The 19,154-nt window shown below is 38.2% G+C and overlaps 1 protein-coding gene and 1 pseudogene across 1 annotated transcript in view; one reads left to right on the top strand and one right to left on the bottom strand.

Annotated features, from left to right (window-relative positions):
* Positions 1-19,154, bottom strand: part of FAM19A2 (family with sequence similarity 19 member A2, C-C motif chemokine like) — a 448,103-nt gene that overhangs the window by 142,294 nt on the left and 286,655 nt on the right. The gene's annotated exons all lie outside the window — the stretch shown is intronic.
* LOC102430987 lies at positions 7,831-10,615 on the top strand (annotated as a pseudogene).

Raw genomic sequence — 19,154 nt, 5'->3', positions numbered from 1 at the left:
TCCTCACTTATCATAGTTGTTAGGTTCTGTGACTTTAAGCTAAATGACGTATAACAAAACCAATTTTACCAAAGGCTAATTGATAGAAACAATCAATTAGCTACAGCATCTCATCAATGTTACAAGGAAATGACCTTGAATAAAAAGATGTTCCTTGAAGACCTTCTGTGTCCACTAACTTTACCTTCTCTTTGCCATCAACTGTTTCTTTACACTCCTAACATTTTCCTTATGAATGAACTTGGCTTCCTCAGTCACAGAGCAGGCAATTTTCGGCAGGATGCAATCACACTGCAAAGCAGCCCTCAAGTGGTTAAGCGTGCAATCTTAAGAAATTTTCCCAGTGATGAGATTTATTAGATTATGAAGTTATGTCCCAGGGTGGTGGTAGAAGCTTATGACCTAAATCTATTTTTGAAAAATGTTCCAAAACACCCTGAGAAGAGGAATGTCCTACAATAGGGGAGTAGGTAGGACTGGTCCATACTATAGCCATTGTCATTTCATATTTGCTGAAAACCACCGCCCTTACTTCCTCCCAATTCATATACTCTTACTTCACTGTTGGTAACAAGGTTTCAAAATACATCAGGTAGAATGTTATAAAACAACTGAGTCAGATAACACCACAGTTTGCTGACAATAATCCCTGAGTTAACACTATTCTTGCCATGTATGATGGATATTATGGTTCTTTGTAAAGTATTCTACAAATTAGACTTATTACCAAGTCATGTTAAAATAGGTAATATTGTAAATGGATTCACACCATTGTGTGTAATATTATTCAGCCTTAAAAAGAAATTCTGATACATGGATAAACCTTGAAAACATGCTAAGTGGAATAAGCCAGACACAAAAATAAAAATATATTATTCCACTTATATGTGCTATATAAAATAGGCAAATAAATTCATAAAGACAGAAAGTAGAAAGGAGGTTACTAGGATCTGAGGGGAAGAAGAAATGGAGAGTTTTTGTTTAATGGGGATGATAAAAAAGTTTTGAAAATGGATAGTGGTCATGGTTGCACAATATTATGAATGTACTTAATTCCACTGAAACAGTTAAAATGATAAATTTTATGTGAACTTCATCACAGTAAAAATAAAGAAAAAAGTAACACAGCAAGTCATAATGAGAGCAGCTCTGCTCATCAGTTCTGTTATATAACCTACATTTATTTTCCTCATGGAACTTAACAGTATTTGAAGTTATAATGATCTGTTTGTTTATTGTCCCTCTCTTTCCCTACTAGAATACAAATTCTATAAGAGCAAGAGCCAGGGCGTTCTATTTCAATACTTTATGTCCAGCAGTTGTATGTTTTTGTTGAAGAGTAAATACAGAATAAATATTTGTGGAGCAAATTAAATAATAAATAATAATATATGTCTTTTTAATTTTGAGTGCATCATCATGCACTTTTTCTTAGATATGATGACATTTAATGCCTCCACCCTTTGTAGCCAGAAGGATACTTTCAACTGTCATTTACCTTATATGTAAGTCCTGTCTCTGAAACCAGATTCCAAGCTCCTTGAGAAATCAGACACTATAGCTCTGCTTCCCCATAAAATGTCTGACCCTTGCATAGCATCATATAGCATAGTAAGAACTTCCACCCCATGATCACATTTGATACCCATGACCAAGAGGCTGGCAGATATAATAATCCCTTGCAAAGATGAGGAGACATGCTCAGAGAAGTTAAATGACTTGTTCTAGGTCAAAGTTAGTAAATGGCAAATCCAGAACTCAAAACCAAGTCTTCTAGCTCCAGGTCCAAAATTCTTTCCATTTAAAGTTTGATAATGAAAACAATAATGCTGTCATATGTTCCATTCTTCAAAATAGAACATTTTAATGTATTTCCTACTATCTTTTTTTCTGGGCTTATAATAAAAGATATCTTGACCACGGGTGTGTTAGAATTGCTCAGAAAGAGGCAATTTACACGTTTGAAAATAAATTTAGCTAACTATTGGCCATTAGAATACTAAAGGGAAGGAGGAAGGGAGGAAATCACTAGCAGTTTAGAGATCTCTGATGGCGCCAGTAGGAGCAGTGAAGTAAGTGAAAAGAAGGCTCACTCTTACCCTCCAAGTCGCCTCTGGAAATCACTGAGCTCCAGCCCGTTGATGAAATGAAAATGCGAGCTTGGTTCTGCCATACCCGCCCATGTCTCTAAAAATCCAGAAATTCAGAATCATATCTGAAATCTTGCAATTTTTAAATGTGCTCAACGAATTCCATTTTTATGAACATTATGCATGCCAAATGCAGCCTGTAGACAGCCAGTGTGTTGTCTCTGATGTAAGCCATCTTTTTTCTGGGTAGGTTTTAGAAGAGACAGTGCTTTCTAGTCATAGGCTACAGAAATTCTGACTTGGGTCAGAACAAGCAGAGCAGGAAGGGAGCAGATAAAGACAAAAATGACCTTAAATGAATTAGTTATTTCCCCTGTAACTTTTATTTACCCCATTGAAAATTATACCTAGACTTACAGGACTTCAAATGAGTGCTTTTATATTAAATGTTTTTATGTGTATTTAAGGTCCTTAGATTTGAAAGTGTTTAGTATACAAATGCAACTCAAAACTAACATTGCCTTCCTTGGGAGAAAACAGATGTTGAAAACAAAGTATTCATTCTTGCAGGGACCAGATCTGATGCTGTATGTTAGCAGGGGCACATAAAGGTTATAATTGGGGATGAGAAAAAGAAAGGGACTACTGAAAAGCAGATGTCTTGAGCTAGAAGTGGCAATCACACATCTGCAGTTGGGCAGTGGGTTGAAAACACTGGAGGAAAACAATAAAGTACAAGATGTAAAAATACCAAAGAAGTCAGCTGGTTCCTTTCAACGGGTAAAAACAAAAACTACAGAGTACAAAAGGGTATTGAGAAGACTGGTAAAATCTGAAGCTTTAAATAGCCTATGGTTCAGACAAGCTGGAAGTAAGGGGCAAAGCAAGAATATGAAGCATGAAATGGCTGTACTGAATTTTTCTCCCAGTGTAAGTCTCAAAGGACCATTCACAATTGCCTCAAATTCAGAGTCTCTCTCCAAACTCAATAACATTGCTTCCTTGGTGGTGCCATCTTTCAGATGCTTAAGTCACTTCAATGTATTACATATAACTTTCTAGCCTTAAAAAGGTATCCAACATGATTGTCCTGGCCAATATTCCCTTCTATGTTTATATTCTTTACCGACTATATGAAAACACAGAAAGAATGCTGAATTTGCTATAAAAATAGTGGGATTCGAGTCTTGTTCACCTGCTACTGCTTAGGTAGATGATTTCTGGAGTCATATAATCTCTTTGACCCTCAGCTTATTTATTTGTTGTTTTTTTTTTGGTAATGTAAAATGCAGTATTAAAATTCTTCTTAAATATCTCACAGGGTTGTTGGGAAAAGTCAAGAGATAACATATATGATAATGTCTTACAAGTTTTCATCCTAATAATATCTTATTGAAAAAGTCAAAAGTTCATTATCCAATGAAAACTGCAGCCTCATGAGCCATTCAACAAATAATATTAAGCATCTACTGTTACTCTAAATACCAGTGATATCGCTGTGAAAATGACAGGTACCATCAGATCCCTACACACATGGAGCCTACATTCTGATTAACATTGTAAATTCTTAATTTGAGTTTTGACAATAACATTGTAAACAAAATAATCCATCTTATAATATAAATTACTTTTAAATAAGTTTATGATTATATATTGCTTGTTTTCCATTAATATCTATAAAGAAAAGAATATAATGGCATTTTTAATTAAATTCAGAAAGTCACTTAGCCTGAAATTGTATAGTCAAAGTATTATTTACTACATATGTGTCATTGGTGCATAGTAATTATTAAACAGTTGGCACAGACACACTTGCTATCAGACAAACATAAGGGAAATGCTGCTGGAGAAATGGTGTGGGGAAATGCCATGTATTCATCCAAAACAGCTATTATTAAATGCTTAATTCATGCAAGGCCCTATGGTGGGCATGGTGATACTACTCCCCAGCCCCTTCCTTCCTTCAAAGGACTCATAAGAGAAATAGAAGACTTATAAGATCATGTAAATAAGGGAATAATGCATGAAGCATTACGAGATTACAGTTTAGAGAGACAGACAAACTTAAGGAGTCAAAGTTACCTTCATAAAATTTTGACAAATAGGACAAAGTGCCAGACCAGTAGTCAAAATTCTGAGTTGGAAGCTAACCATGTCTTTGCCCTAGTCTGGTTCTATGAACTAAAGAAAATTGTTTCAACCCAGTTTTCCTATCTATAAAATAAATAAATAAATAAAACAGTACTAATTTTCTGGCTCCTCTGGCCTTCTCAAATCTTTTTGGAAAAAAAAAAACTCAGAATAGAATAAACAGATTTACTAAATATAATTTACTGCAAAATTTTGGTAGTCACATTAGATAAAATATGTGAAGCACCCTCACTATTTCTGACACTTAAGAACATCCTCATTAGGTGTTAAACCTGGGTCTGAAGAAGGAAATAATCAAACTAAACCTTGAAGCATGGGTAAGATCTTAATAAGCAGAGACGATGGAAACAAAGGCAAGCCAAGTCAAAGGAGCAGTCTGGGAAAAACACTCAATTTGGGACATTCAAAGAGTAGGAAAAGCAAGCAGTCTTATTTGGCTTTGTCCTACACTGTGGAATGGAATAATAAGAGTTATATCTGCTTTTCTTCTATGTCATTTATTGTTTCAGACCTTATATTTATTTCTTTGATCCATTTTGAATTAATTTTTGTACATGGGGACAAAATGTAATCCAGTTTCATTCATTTGCGTGTGGTTTTCCAATTTTCACAGCACCATTTATTGAAGAGGCTACCTTTACTCAATTGTGTGTTTCTGGTTCCTTTGTCGAAAATTATCTGCCCATATACATGTGACAGAAAGTTATTTGACTTTGGGTGGTGGGCACACAGGGCAATATATAGATCTTGTAACAGAGAAATCGCTACCTGAAGCCTATATGATCCTAATAATCAATGTCACTCCAATAAATTTAATAAAAATAAATTAATTATTTATTTCAAAAAGAGTTACATCTGGAAAAGGTATTTCAAAAATAAGGAAACTGAGGCTCAAGGAGATGAACTGACTCACCCAGTAGGGACACACCCCATGTAACAGCTTTAGGACCCATATCCAGGCCCTCTGATTACAAATTCCTTGTTCCTTCTACCAGATCATCCCACAGCAGTGTTTGTGGACATGTATGCACCAGATGAACAGTAGAGAAAGAGACCCTGGCTTCCACATTAGTTTCCATCTTGCACAAGAGGAGAAGGATGACGCAGAGCCAGGACACAGGGTGGCATTGTTCCTTTATTCCTCTTTAGTTCTGCACCTTCTGTACTGAGAATTGACAAAAATAATCAAGTTCCCAGAACCCCTGACACCATCTGCTGACACCACATTGTACAAACATCAAATGTAGGTGACAATAAAATTGCTTTAGTCTATTGGGGACATTATCCAATTTCTGAATTATCAGAGGAGCGTGTATCCTCCACCTCAGGTCACATGCTGTTCGCCTGATTCTGTATTAACTCTTTTTATCAGTTATAAGGAATAAAAAATGACCACTGTATTACAATGTATTTGAGAAGGTAATTATATGCTGGAAAACTACATAATGGTCCCTAATGATAAATAGCAATAATTTTGGACTCCCTACTATTTGAGCTTTATAGGCATCACCCTTCTCAATTCATGCCAGCAACTTGATCATTGATGTTATGCCCTTTCTAAACAGACTAAGTGCCCACCTTCTAACAACAGATAATACTATTGATATAAATGATTTTTCTCTCCTCTCAAAATTTTTATTCCTGTGTAAGGCAGACAGTATGTCCAGGAATACTGTCTTCACTCTATCTCAAGATCCAGTCAGGAACTTTGTAAGTACAACCAATGGAATGCACCTAACTCTAGCAATCACCATAGTTATGACAAATAATTGGAAGAGGATATCATAAGGCAGTGATGGCGAACCTTTTGAGCTCGGCGTGTCAGCATTTTGAAAAACCCTAACTTAACTCTGGTGCCGTGTCACATATAGAAATTTTTTGATATTTGCAACCATAGTAAAACAAAGACTTATATTTTTGATATTTATTTGATATATTTAAATGCCATTTAACAAAGAAAAATCAACCAAAAAAATGAGTTCCCGTGTCACCTCTGACACGCGTGTCATAGGTTCGCCATCACTGTCATAAGGCCTCCCTCTGATAAAGGAGGAAACATTTTTTCCAAAGCCTCCCCCTCCCGCAGGCTCAGACCTCCCTCTAGTAATTAGGATGAGCCTTACTAGTTGGAATATGAATTTGAAGATCTGCCCCAATACTATAGGACTCACATCACACTTGTCAGTCTAGCTCTCTTGTGGTGCCCCAGTTCAGCTTCTACCATTTTCCCAGGCCTGACTCCTTTGGAGCAGCTATAAACACTTCACTTTGCTCTTGCCTCCCTCCCCCAACACACACACCTAAAGTGCAATTCCTGAAATTCAGTCCTTGTCTTTACTACCTCCTGACAATCTCCTCTGGCCATTATTTAAAATCAGTTAAACCTCAAAAGGAGTAAAAATTAAGTGAGTTATCAGCTGTTAAAATGTGTATCCATTTTTGGGGACGCCCTATATTTCTCCTGCCCTTAACAATAATTCTCTGGGCTATATTGCTCTTGCCTTATTGCATGGATGCCATGCCTCACCTACCAGAATGGACCTTCCTCAGAACCAAAGCTGGGCCTGATCCCATCATCAGGCCCTCATAGTGGCAAGGTCAAGTTCTGGGTCCCAACTGTCCCCATCTGTGTCAGCTTGCTGGTATTGATCACTTGAGGATTGTAGTTTAATGAAAAGAAATGTACTTTAAAAAAGATTAGTTCTTGACTTTTATTGTTTTTTATTGTTAGTTCGCATAGGCATCTAAAATATCAAAAGATAAAATAGTGTGGTTCATAAATTGGTGTATATTATTAAGCTATAATTATGGCCACCTTATTGACATTGATACTGTGGGAAGCCACGGCTTGCCAATACTGTCAGTGCACCAAGGAACACGGAAGGCCAATGGACCTTTGGCGTTAACAGGGCTGACGCTAAGTACCTGGTCTGTTGAGATAGTGGTGGCTCAAGGCAATTCCCTAACCTGATAATCCTCTTACTGTTTACCAAACTTTACCTTTGATGTGCCTGTATGCATTGCTAAAGGGCAAATGTGTATTCAAGTAAATAAAAAGCAGACCAGCCAGAGTCGGTGTGCCTCTTCAAGAAAGAGGTCTCCACCTGGCCCCCAATGCCTTCTAAATTCATATTTCCTGTATAGTATTTTCATTTGTGTGTCGGCCCCTCCAGATCCTGAACTCCGCCTCAAAGATTGTGGCATGATACATAATTACAATACTGAGTAATGGATACATAAATCAGGAGCTACACATCCTGCATTCAAACCCTAGCTTTGACATTTACCAACCTTGGGCCAGTAGACAAAATTAACAAGTGCTTCAATTTCTTCAACTATGAAATGGGAGAGGGGGAAATGATTCCTTTCTCAGGAGTTGTGAGGATTATTAAATGTGAATGAAACCATTGTAATAAACTGGTTGTTATTAACAGGAAAGGAATAAAGTGAAGACTAGGTAATATAAGCATGCCATTTATACAGCTTTGCTAATTTAACACTCTCCAAGTCTGTTCTTGCTGATCAATAGGTGAAGGAACTAGACAAAGGCAATTTAGTCACATGCCCTGTAAGGTCTGAGAGACGTGGGATGGTGCCTACCTGTCTGTCAGCCACACCTGGGAGTGAATCAGCGGCCAGAATAAGTGTGGTCATTGCAAGGGTACAAAACCTGAATATTTAAACTTCTAAACAAAGGAGCCTCTCTCTCTCTCACTGGTGTGCCAGGTTCCTGGCTCCCCTGAGCCCATGTGGCCCACAGCTATGTGGGACCCACAAATGGACTAAGGGACTTTTAATTCGTCTGAGTGATGAACTGATGAGGCTGCTGCATGGAACAGAAGCTCTGGACATTGGCCCTCCTTTTGGCTCTACCGGACCCCCAGCTGCACCTTTTTAAGGGACATGGGACTTTGCACCCCTAGAAATGTAACTCCACACAAATGAAGTATTTTACCACATCTCATTCTCCTATGTGAATCCTAGGAAATTCACTTTCTAAAGATATCACAAGGACCTCACTCCTATGAGTGATGGAGAAGTTCTCCAGTGACATGTTGATATATATGAAGTTTTTATAGTAGAGCCTTACTCATAATAAATGCTCAACAATTAGATACAGGCTACCATATCTAATAAATAATTATGAGAGTCATAGAGAAGATCAAATAGGACAAAAAATCAGTGCTATGCTGAAATCAATGCTAACTCTCCCATGAAGACTTCTATGACCCTCCCATGACAATCTGAATTTGTCTTCAATATGCCAGTAATTCTTTAGCAGAGAGGTTTGAAGTCCTAGGTTTGCCTTGACAGCTTACTACCTGTGTGAACATTCTTTATCTATTAAATGTAGAAAATAGTGTTTCCTACCCAATAGCACTAGCCTTATTATTAAATTTGTTAAGACATATAAAGCACTTCTAGAAGAAGCCTGACATATAGAAAGCACCTAAGTGTTGGCTAATTTCTATTATTAGTGTACTTCATACAATAGACAGATGAAATGATGAAACCAGAATGTCCCTAAGGGATTGGAGCCAGGAAGAATCCATGTTCCTGACAAATGGGCCGTTTGTCATCAGCTCCAGTCCCAAACAAAAGTTTCCCCCCATAAAGTGAGTTCAAATCTTAATTGCAGCCTAAAAATTCACCAGATGAACAAGATCATTCAGATCAGAAGGAAGCAATCATAGCCACACCCTCCTATAAAGAGAGAAAGCAGGCAAATCAAGCATAGCAAGTACATATAACAATTGACATTTTGCAAAGTTTTTAAGGGATGCAATCTCTCTTAGAAAGTCAGTGAGAGACTGCACTTTAAAAGATCAAATAGATAAAAAGACTCAGAAAAAAAATTAGGGGCCCCAAGCAAGAGGGCAACAATCTGACATACACTGGTATGAGGCAATAATAGTGTAGACACAAAAGACGATCAAAAGAACCTAAAGGAAGAGAATTTCAGAGTGGACTGAGATGTATGTAATACCGGATTCTTAGTGACTAAGGCCAAGAGATGAAACCCAAAGTTCCATTCTATACCATGTGTAAGTGTATATAAACATGTCTTAGTCAGCCACATGCTAAAATTTAGAGAATATTTCCTTTTTTAAAAAAGACAGTTATTCAGCATCATGATCAGACTACCACAATTAGCAATCAATAGCACGGGTACAAAAAAAATCTACGTTAAAACCCTTTGTTGGGATGCTTTACACTTTCCACAGAACAGAAAGGAAAATAACCTGTGATACAATTAGTCACAAGTACAGTCCTCAAGTTTCTTGCCCATTCACATGAGTATTGTCTAAAACATGTCTTCTCTGTAGCAGCTATGCCCTGCCACCACTGTGCTTGGCTGAGTTCACAAATCTGTTGTAACCTGTAGCTTCCCTGTCACTTATCTGGCTCTCCTCTCCTCTAAGCTTTGTTTCCTGGCAGTAATTAAAACCTCTGCCACTGCCATAGCTTTCTGCCGGGGGACACCGTCAAGTAGCATCATTGAACTCCACCCTCTGGCAGTTGTCATGTCTAAATCAGTCTCCCAAAGAGAACAAACAGCTGCACAAGCTCTTTGTCGGAGGTTTGAGCTTTGAAACAACCAATGAGGGTCCAAGGAGCCATGCTGAGCAATGGGGACCCTCACAGATTGTGGTGGTGAGAGATCAAACACCAAGCGCCCCAGGGGCTTTGGACACGCTGCAAGGCTCCATGAGGTGGATGGAAGAGTTGTGGAACCAGGGAGGGCTGTCTGAAGAGAAGATTCTCAAAGACCTGGTGCCCACTTAACTGTGAAAAAGACTTTTGTCGGTGGTATTAAAGAAGACACTGAAGAACATCACCTAAGAGATTATTTTGAACAGCATGGGAAAATTGAAATGACTGAAAAATCATGACTGACCAAGGCAGTGGCAGAAAGAGAGGTTTCGCTTTTGTAACCTTTGATGACCATGACTCTGTGGACAGGATTGTCATTCAGAAATATCATCCTGTGAATGGCCACAACTATGAATTAAGGAAAGCCTCATCTAAGTAAGAAATGGCTAGTGCTTCAACCAGCCAAAGAGTCAAAGTGGTTCTAGAAACTTTGAAGGTGTCGTGGAGGTGGTTTTGATGGGAATGACAACTACAGTTGTGAGGGAATGTCAGTGATCGAGGTGGCTTCGGTGGCAGTCATGGTGGGGGTGGGTGTTGGAAATGGTGGTAGGGGGATGGCTAGAATGGATTTGATAATGATGGACGCAATGTGGGAGGTGGAGGACGCTACAATGATTTTGGCCATTACAACCATCAGTCTTCCTATTGGAGCCATGAAAGGAGGAAACTTTGGAGGCAGAAGCTCTGGCACCTACAGTGGAGTATATTTCTTATTTTAAATGTAGATTCAGTTATTTTCAACCAAAGCTCCTCCGATCCTCCTCCTCCCAAGTAGAGGTTAAACTCCCCTATGGTCATTGAAGGCTGGACAACAGATCGGCCTTGACTGCTAACTACCTGTGTGACCTCGGCAAAGTCATTTCATCCCACTCCCCAGTCGTCTCCTTGCCTGCCAAGTGAAGCTAATGCTGGAATCTGCCTAACGGGAGCAGCACGATTATTAAATTAGCTACCACAAACGCAATCCTTAGCAGGGTGCACAACACACAGAAAACATACATACTTTCTGTGTTCCCATGAGGTACCAAGTTAAAGGATGTCACCATTTGTTGTTTACTATCTAGACTAACTGCATCCTCACTGACTATTCTAATCAATATTGTGGAAGCTAAAGAGGGGGAGGGGGAGGGGCAAAAGCAGATAAAAAACATGATAGAATATTGTATTCTGCCTTGTACACCAGGGCTCGGTCCCACAATCAGGTTTACAAGGTTCATTTTCTCTGGACTTGAATTACATTACAATCTGGGTTACTAGGAATGGGCTGCTTAGGAACCTGAATGGCTCCTTTGATCTCTGTAATACCTGACATTGAACATGGTGCCAGGCACAGACCAGTGTCTCAAAAAATAAATGAGTAAAAATTAACGAATGAGTATGAAATAAGAAAAAAAGTATTCTAAATCCAGGACTACTTACTAAAATCAGCAGACTTTTAAACTTGTTAACAAAACAAAATTATCATCTTAATGTGTGTGTTTTTTAAATAGGTTACAGCTAAAAGCATCAGCAGTGCTTCTTAAAGTGAATTGTGCAAACCTTTAGGTTGGAAATCTTAAAATGTTTTAACCGAATATTACTACCATTTCCTTCTGTCACTTAAAGAGTTTTAAAATTCTCTTGTCTGCCCCAAATGTTCTGAGAAGCGTGAGTGCTCTCTATGCATTGGGCTGCCCAAACGTAGAAAAATTATCTGCTCCCCCACCAACCACTGGTTTTTTCTATTACCAAATGAGAGTTTCTAAAGGCCTACCATGACTAGGATAAATCACTCCATTTCTTTTACTCTATTAAAGTAGGTGTTTTATGTTCCACTGCCACAAAATCCAAGATGAACACCAGAAATAGCCTGTGAGTTGAGGACTCTCATTTTAAAATGGCACCACAATTTATCCTAGTTCTTGCTGTACCGTGAGCATTACATTATTCATTAGAAGCAGTTGTGTTTTAAGCAGCTATTATGCAGCTTTTGCTGAGCACAGCCTTCCCAGTGCAGGGTGGTGATTTGGAGGGCTGTCTTCCAGAGAGAGGGTCACTTTGTGGAATCCCCACCTCTGTGACCCCAGTGTGTTTGCATACACATAAATTCACTCTATGGCATTCCCGTCATGTTTGCTCAGTGAGCAAGTAATTTGCCACTCTCATTACTCCAGGTACCAGGTACCCTGTGGCAAATCAATCTTCTTTCTGCTTCATACATCACAGCTCCCCCAGACATCCAGGGCCTTCTGACTCTAAAACGAAGCTGTGAGATAAAGACCCAAGTCTGTTTCAGCAACTGCATTGTCCAGAGGGGCTAATGAATGTTACACCTCACTGGGAAACACCATCTCGGGGCAGGGGAAATGTCTATATCAAAGCAAAGATGCTGTTTCAAGCAAAGCATTTCCTCTACCAGAGGGAGGGAGGTCTTAATAGCGGAACAAAGGAGTAGCTACAGGGGGTTTAGTGCACAGTATTTCAGAAATATTAATCTACCATCTTCTCCGGTCACAAATCATTTTCTCCACCTCTTGACAGGCTGAAATTTGACTTTGAAAGAATCCATTGCAGGATCCTGACTGGCTATAATATGTCAGGCTTCTCTCCTCAGGGACAGAGCCAGCTCACACCAGCAGATGAAACCATTTCAGTGTTTTCATTGGTGCTGATTGCTGTTTTTTTCACCAACATTTCCAACTCACCATCGCAGCATATGTGCCAGTGGTGGGGGGCGGAGGAAGCAATGGAAATATTTTCATTCTATACCTGTCTTCGAGCTGAGGAAGGGTAATATGCTGGGATTTTCATGACACATCACAGCTCAAATCTATTTTAGAAAACCACTCATTGAGTACCTACTATGTTGTATTCTTGGAGCTGTAGATAAAATAATTAACAAAAGAAACAAGATGTTTCTCCTCATGGAATTTATGTTTCAGAAGAGAAAAAAATAAATGAAGACCTAAAAACGCCAATGTGACAACTGCAAGTATTGATCAGTGATATAATACATAAAAAGCAGTTATGTGTTACAGAGTGATGAAAGGACAGAAGCAACATGAGACAGGTTGGTAAGGAGGATGTGAACCAAATGAATAAACCAGGAGAAAAAGGAGAGGAGAGCAAATCTGGGCAATAAAAGGGAGGGGCTTATAAAAATAAAGAGCTAATGAAATAAAGAGGAGGCGGCATGGCTGGAGGAGGTAAGCATGAGTCTGAAGAGAGGTACTAGCCAGTCAGACTGCAGAGGCCTTGTTGGTTATAATAAAGAATCTGGGGTATTCAAAGTGCAGTGAGAAGCCATTGGAAAGTGGAAGTAAAGTGAGCTGGGAAACACCAGGCCAAATGACACACTCTCATGGACATTATTTAAGGGTCTCTTTTAAAAGTATCTTTGCGTGGAGAAATAGTTGTGGGGAATAGGTGCCATAGAGGCAGGGAGAAGAGTGAGGAATCTGGGGTTTTAGTCCAGGCAAGTTTCATAATGATGTGACCTAGGAAGGTATCAGTAGAGATAAAGAAAAGTACACATACTTGTGAGATGCTTTGAACATATAAACCTTGGGACTTGTCCAAAGATTTAACGAGAGTATGGTAAAAAGAACACTGATGTCATTAGTAAGATGAAGAGGGGGTGAAACTAAATAATTCTCATTTAGACATATTAAGTTTGAGAAGGTAGATATCCAAGATATTACTTTCAGAAGCTGAGAGCACAAAATTAGAGCTTAGTGAGAGGTAAGTTCTGGGTCATACAGACAGCATTTAATACCAAGTAACTAAATAAGCTTACCTGGCAGAGTTAGAGATGAAATACAGGACACAAGTTAAATTTGAATTTCAGATGCAATGAATTTTTTTTAATGTAAGTATGTCCCAAACATGCATGAAACATGGTTATACTAAAATACATCCCAACAGTCTGAGATGGATAGATAGATGATACATAGAGAGGTGTGTGGGTGTGTGTATGTATTATATGAAACACATAACACTAAAAAAGGTTATCTGAAATTCAACATTAACTGGGCATCCTGTATTTTTTTAATTCTTTATTGTCTAAAGTATTACATATAGTATTACATATGTCTTCTTTTTGGCCATTGATCTCTCCCCGGCCACCCTCACCCCCCTACACATGCCCTCACCCCTCTAGTGTCTGTGTCCATTGCTTATGCTTATATACATGCATACAAGTCCTTTCGTTGATCTCTTACTCGCCTCCTTTCCCTGCCTTCCCTCTGAAGTTTGATGGTCTGTTTGAAGTTTCTCTGTCTCTGGATCTATTTTTGTTCATCAGTTTATGTTGTTCATCATATTCCACAAATGAGTGAGATCATGTGATATTTATCTTTCTCCAACTAGCTTATTTCCCTTAGCATAATGATCTCCAGGTCCATCCATGCCGCTGTGAATTATAGGAGTTCTTCCTTTTTTACAGCAGTGTAGTACTCCATTGTGTTGATGTACCACTGTTTTTTAATCCACTCATCTGTTGATGGGCACTTAGACTGTTTCCAAATCTTAGCTATTATAAATTGTGCTGCTATGAACATAGGGGTGCATATGTCCTTTCTGATTGGTGTTTCTGATTTCTTGGGATATAGTCCTAGAAGTGGGATCACTGGGTCAAATGGGAGTTCCATTTTTAATTTTTTGAGGAAACTCCATACTGTTTTCCAAAGTGGCTGCACCAGTCTGCATTCTCACCAGCAGTGCACGAGGGTTCCTTTTTCTTTGCATCCTTTCCAGGACTTGTCATTTGTCAATTTGTTGATGATAGCAATTCTGACAGGTGTGAGATGGTACCTCGTTGTCATTTTGATTTGCATCTCTCAGGTGATTAGTGACTTTGAGCATGTTTTTTTATGTCTCTTTGCCTTCTGTATGTCCACTTTCGAAAAATTTCTATTTAGGTCTTTTGCCCATTTTTTTATTGGATTGTTTATCTTCCTTCTGTTAAGATTTATGAGTTCTCTATAAATTTTGGAGATTAGGCCCTTATCAGATATAACATTAATATCCCGTATTTTTATTTGCTAAATCTGCCAACCCTAAGTCAGGGTGATATCATAAATAGGGAAGACCAAGACCTAGTATAACCACACATGAGAAGGGGATCAGAGGAAGAGGGTTTAGGAAGCATTTAGAAGGAGCCTTAGAAGAAACCAGTAGGAGAGTGTGGTGTCCCAGGCACCAAAAAAAAAAAAAAAAGGTGTCCCAAGAAGAAAGAGATACTCAATTGAGTGCAAAATTTGTACTGTTGTTTAAGGTTTGAATAACGTGAGCTCAACAAGTAACCATGACATTTGTCATCAGGGAAGCAAGCCTTGCTGACCTTGAAAAGAGCACCTACTTGAACAGAAGACCCATTGGAGTGGAATAAAGAGATAAAGAGCTGGAGACAGAGAATATAGAAAACAGGGTGGTAGCTATGGGGCCCAAACACTGAGAGAGATGCAGGAGAATGTGTGTATGCTGATGGGAATGATCTGGGGGAGAGGAGAACTGCATGAGTCAGGAGTGAGAAGGAAAATGAGAGGACCAACGGCCTTTATTGAAAATGGGATCCAAACCATGATGGATGTGTTAACTTTTGACAATAGTGGAAACAATTCTTCCATTTCAACAGAAAGAAGATAGCAGATATGGGTGTGGTTTCTGTTGGTTTCAAATTATAAATGACTCTATTTATAAACATTCACACAAAAATATTTTATTTATAAAGTATTTTTTCTACATTTTAGTTTGTTCAAAATTATCCATCTATTTATTATATATTCATAAACCAATATAAAATAATCAAAATTAGTTGCTTGTTTTAAATTATTTTGATAGTTAAATCAATTATTGTTAGACAGTTGCTTTCCCATGGTTGCCTTTAGTTTTCAAGACTATGGGAAATACAAAATAGCCTTTAAACTTTTATAACATAAAACTGAAGTTTTTCTACTGGAAAGCAGGCATTCTTAAACAACATTTCCCCAAACAACTGCTCCATGCCATACATCATTAAATAGAAAAGTTTTCCTAATATGAAGTAAAAGCAAATACTGCCAAGCTCCAGAGAAACAAAGGTCAGTTGCTGTGGGAACCACGCTTTGGACCTTCTGACCTTTGCATGTGTTGCATTAATGTGGATATTTGCATTGGATCTATTCCACAATAAAAATCAGGTATCCAGTGAGACAACTATAAATATACCTCAGCAGCAAAGAGATAGTGCTGCATTTTGGGGAATAGAAAGGAAACAATAAACACATTTTTTAGCTAGATATACTAGTAATACCTTTAGAACATTTCTCTAAGTAACATGCAGTCATTTGTCAGTTACCTGAAGTCCTGATGATATTTGTAAATGAACATGAACATTTGCTCCATAATACTTCATGTTCTTATTAATAGAAGAGTGATAGTCTGGCAAATGAAATTTCTTGGTTTATTAAAGTTTCAGAGTAAGGACTGTCTGCATGGTCCCTGTTATTTTTAACACAAAGCTCACAGCTAAAGCAATCTTGGATCCTTTTGAATATTTAAAGAAATGTGTCTCCTATCCATATCCTGTATTTGAAGGCAAACTGACACTGCTATTAGAACTGATAAAATATGGGTGAAGAAAAAAATCATGAATATTAAACCAACTAACATTTATTATCTGCTGCCAACACTTCCCACAGTGAACAAGCCTCTTTCTCAGCATGTTTACTACAATTTAAAATTGCCACCTTCACTATCTTTAGATAGTATCTTTTTAGTTTCCCTATACGAACACAAGGAGCACAAAATCTAAGCTCCACAAAGATGCCTTATATGCATTGCCTGGTGTCTGGTAAACTAAAGGCAGTCAATAAATATGGACAGATGGATGAAGGGGTGGATGGATATCCAGAGAACTATGCGGAAGTGAAGCTATGAAATTTAGTCAGATGGTGAAGAGATCATAAATATACTTTTCTTAATCAGCTGAGAAAAACAAGGTGTATCAAATATTCTCCAGAACTTCCTGCCATCCCTAAAGCCACAAGTTAGTGACAAATATTTTAATTCCATTTAAAAACCCTAGTCCTTCTACATGCTTCCATCCTACACTCTCCCTTTCCCCAATCCATCCATTCACACACTCAAAGTAAAACAGACCTCACTAGGCTCTGGTGATAGATTTCTGCCCCACCCACCCTAGCTTTGATATATAATTGATACATAACACTAAGGAAGTTTACGGTGTACAATGGGGTGATTTGATATACACATATACTGAGAAATGATTGCCACAATAAAGTTAATACAGCCATCTCCTCATATAATTACCTTTGTGTTTGTGCCCATATGTGTGTGATGAGAACATTTAGGATTTACTTTCTAACAATTTTTCAAGTATACAATAAAGTGTTGTTAACCATAGTCGCTATGCTGAATATTACACAGCCAGAACTTATTCATCTTATAACTGGAAGTTTTTACCCTTTGACCAATATCTCCTGATTTCCCCCACCCACCAATCCCAGGCATCCACCAATATACTCTTTGTTTCTACAAGTTCTGCTTATTTAGATTCCACATATAAGTGACATCGTACAGTATTTGTCTTTCTGGGTCTAATTTATTTCACTTAGCATAATGCCTTCAATGTTTATTCATGTTGTCTCAAAAGGCAGGATTTCCTTATTTTTATGGCTGAATAATATTTGATTATATATATTCATTATATACCATGGATATTTATCCCATTCTTTACCCATTTAGTCACTGAGGAACGCAGATTGTTTCCATATCTTCACTATTGTAAATGATGCTGCAATAAACTTAAACCCTGATACCTGGGCTTTACCCAAGGGTTTCAAAGCTATCACAAATACATTGAAATAGAGAGAGAGAGCAATTCACAATGGCCAATACCCCCAAGAACAACACCCATGCTTTTTTAAAAATAACCTCAACAGTTCATATCTTTGACATTTCACACCTACAAATCATATTAGGGCATACGGAGAACTTCTTGGAAGGTGGAACCATGTTACTCTCAATTATGTATCCCAGAAATCTACCACAGCACTGGTGTACAGTAAGTACTTAATATCTATATTTATTAGATGAATGAATGTTTGAAAGAATGGAAGCACACATGCCCAGGTATTCTACTAGAAAGTAGAACACAACCTGGTAATCTAATATCCTAATATAATCTATTAAAAAACAGATTATGCAAATTCCTCAACTATTTGTTTTTTTACAGAAGTTACCCTTTCTCCACAAAGGACTGTTATGAGAAAAGATTTCTTAAGACAGAAGACCACAAATCCATGCAGCAATTAGAGAGAAGGAAGACAGAGGAAAGGAGAGAGAGAAGGAGAGGAGGGAAGGAAAGGTCAAAGGGAGGGGAAGGATGAATACAACTGTCAAGTGTTCGTGAGTCAGGATTTTACATAGCAAGATGGTGGCATAGAAAAAGCCTTAACTCACCTTCTCTCATAGGCACACTAAATCTACAAGTACCTATGAAATAATTCCCATTGGAAAAACAAAACAACAACAAAAAAACCTTACAACTAGTTGAACAGCTCCCTCCACGACAAGGGATGAAAGAGCCACATCAACATGTGTAGGAGAGCCCTGGCCCCTTTGGCTCAGTGGATAGAGCGCTGGCCTGCGGACTAAAGGGTCCCAGGTTCGATTCTGGTCAAGGGCATGTACCTTGGTTGCGGGCACATCCCCGGTGGGAGGTGTGCGGGAGGCGGCTGATCAATGTTTCTCTCCCATTGATGTTTCTAACTCTCTGTCCCTCTCCCTTCCTCTTGGTAAAAATCAATAAAATATATTTTAAAAAAAAGATGTGTAGGAGAGGCAGAGTTGCATTATCAATGAAAACCCCACTCCCAGCATGGCAACACACAGTAGGGAATTATCTCATGGGTCTTCCACATCTCCCTGAGGTGTGAAGGGTTTATGTCCCACATTGGAAAAAGACATTCCATGTAAATGGAAGAGTAAAGAAAGCTAGTGTAGCTATATTTATATCTAACAAAATAGAACTTAAAATGAGACTATAACAAAAGACAAAGAGCAATACATAATGATAAAAGAGTCAATCCAATAAGAGGATATAACATTTATAAGTACATATATACTCAACATAGGAGCCCCAAAATATTAACATACCTAAACAGAAAAATTGACAGTGTTACAATAATAATAGGGGACTTTAATACCCCACTTACATCAATGGATAGAACATCTAGTCAGAAAATTAAAAAGGAAACATTGGCCTCAAATGACACA

This window comes from Myotis lucifugus, unplaced genomic scaffold (assembly GCF_000147115.1).
Source record: "Myotis lucifugus unplaced genomic scaffold, Myoluc2.0 scaffold_323, whole genome shotgun sequence".
NCBI classification, from domain to species: Eukaryota; Metazoa; Chordata; class Mammalia; order Chiroptera; family Vespertilionidae; genus Myotis; species Myotis lucifugus.
The sequence above is the reverse complement of the archived record's forward strand: the minus strand, read 5'-3'. Positions and strand labels throughout refer to the sequence as shown.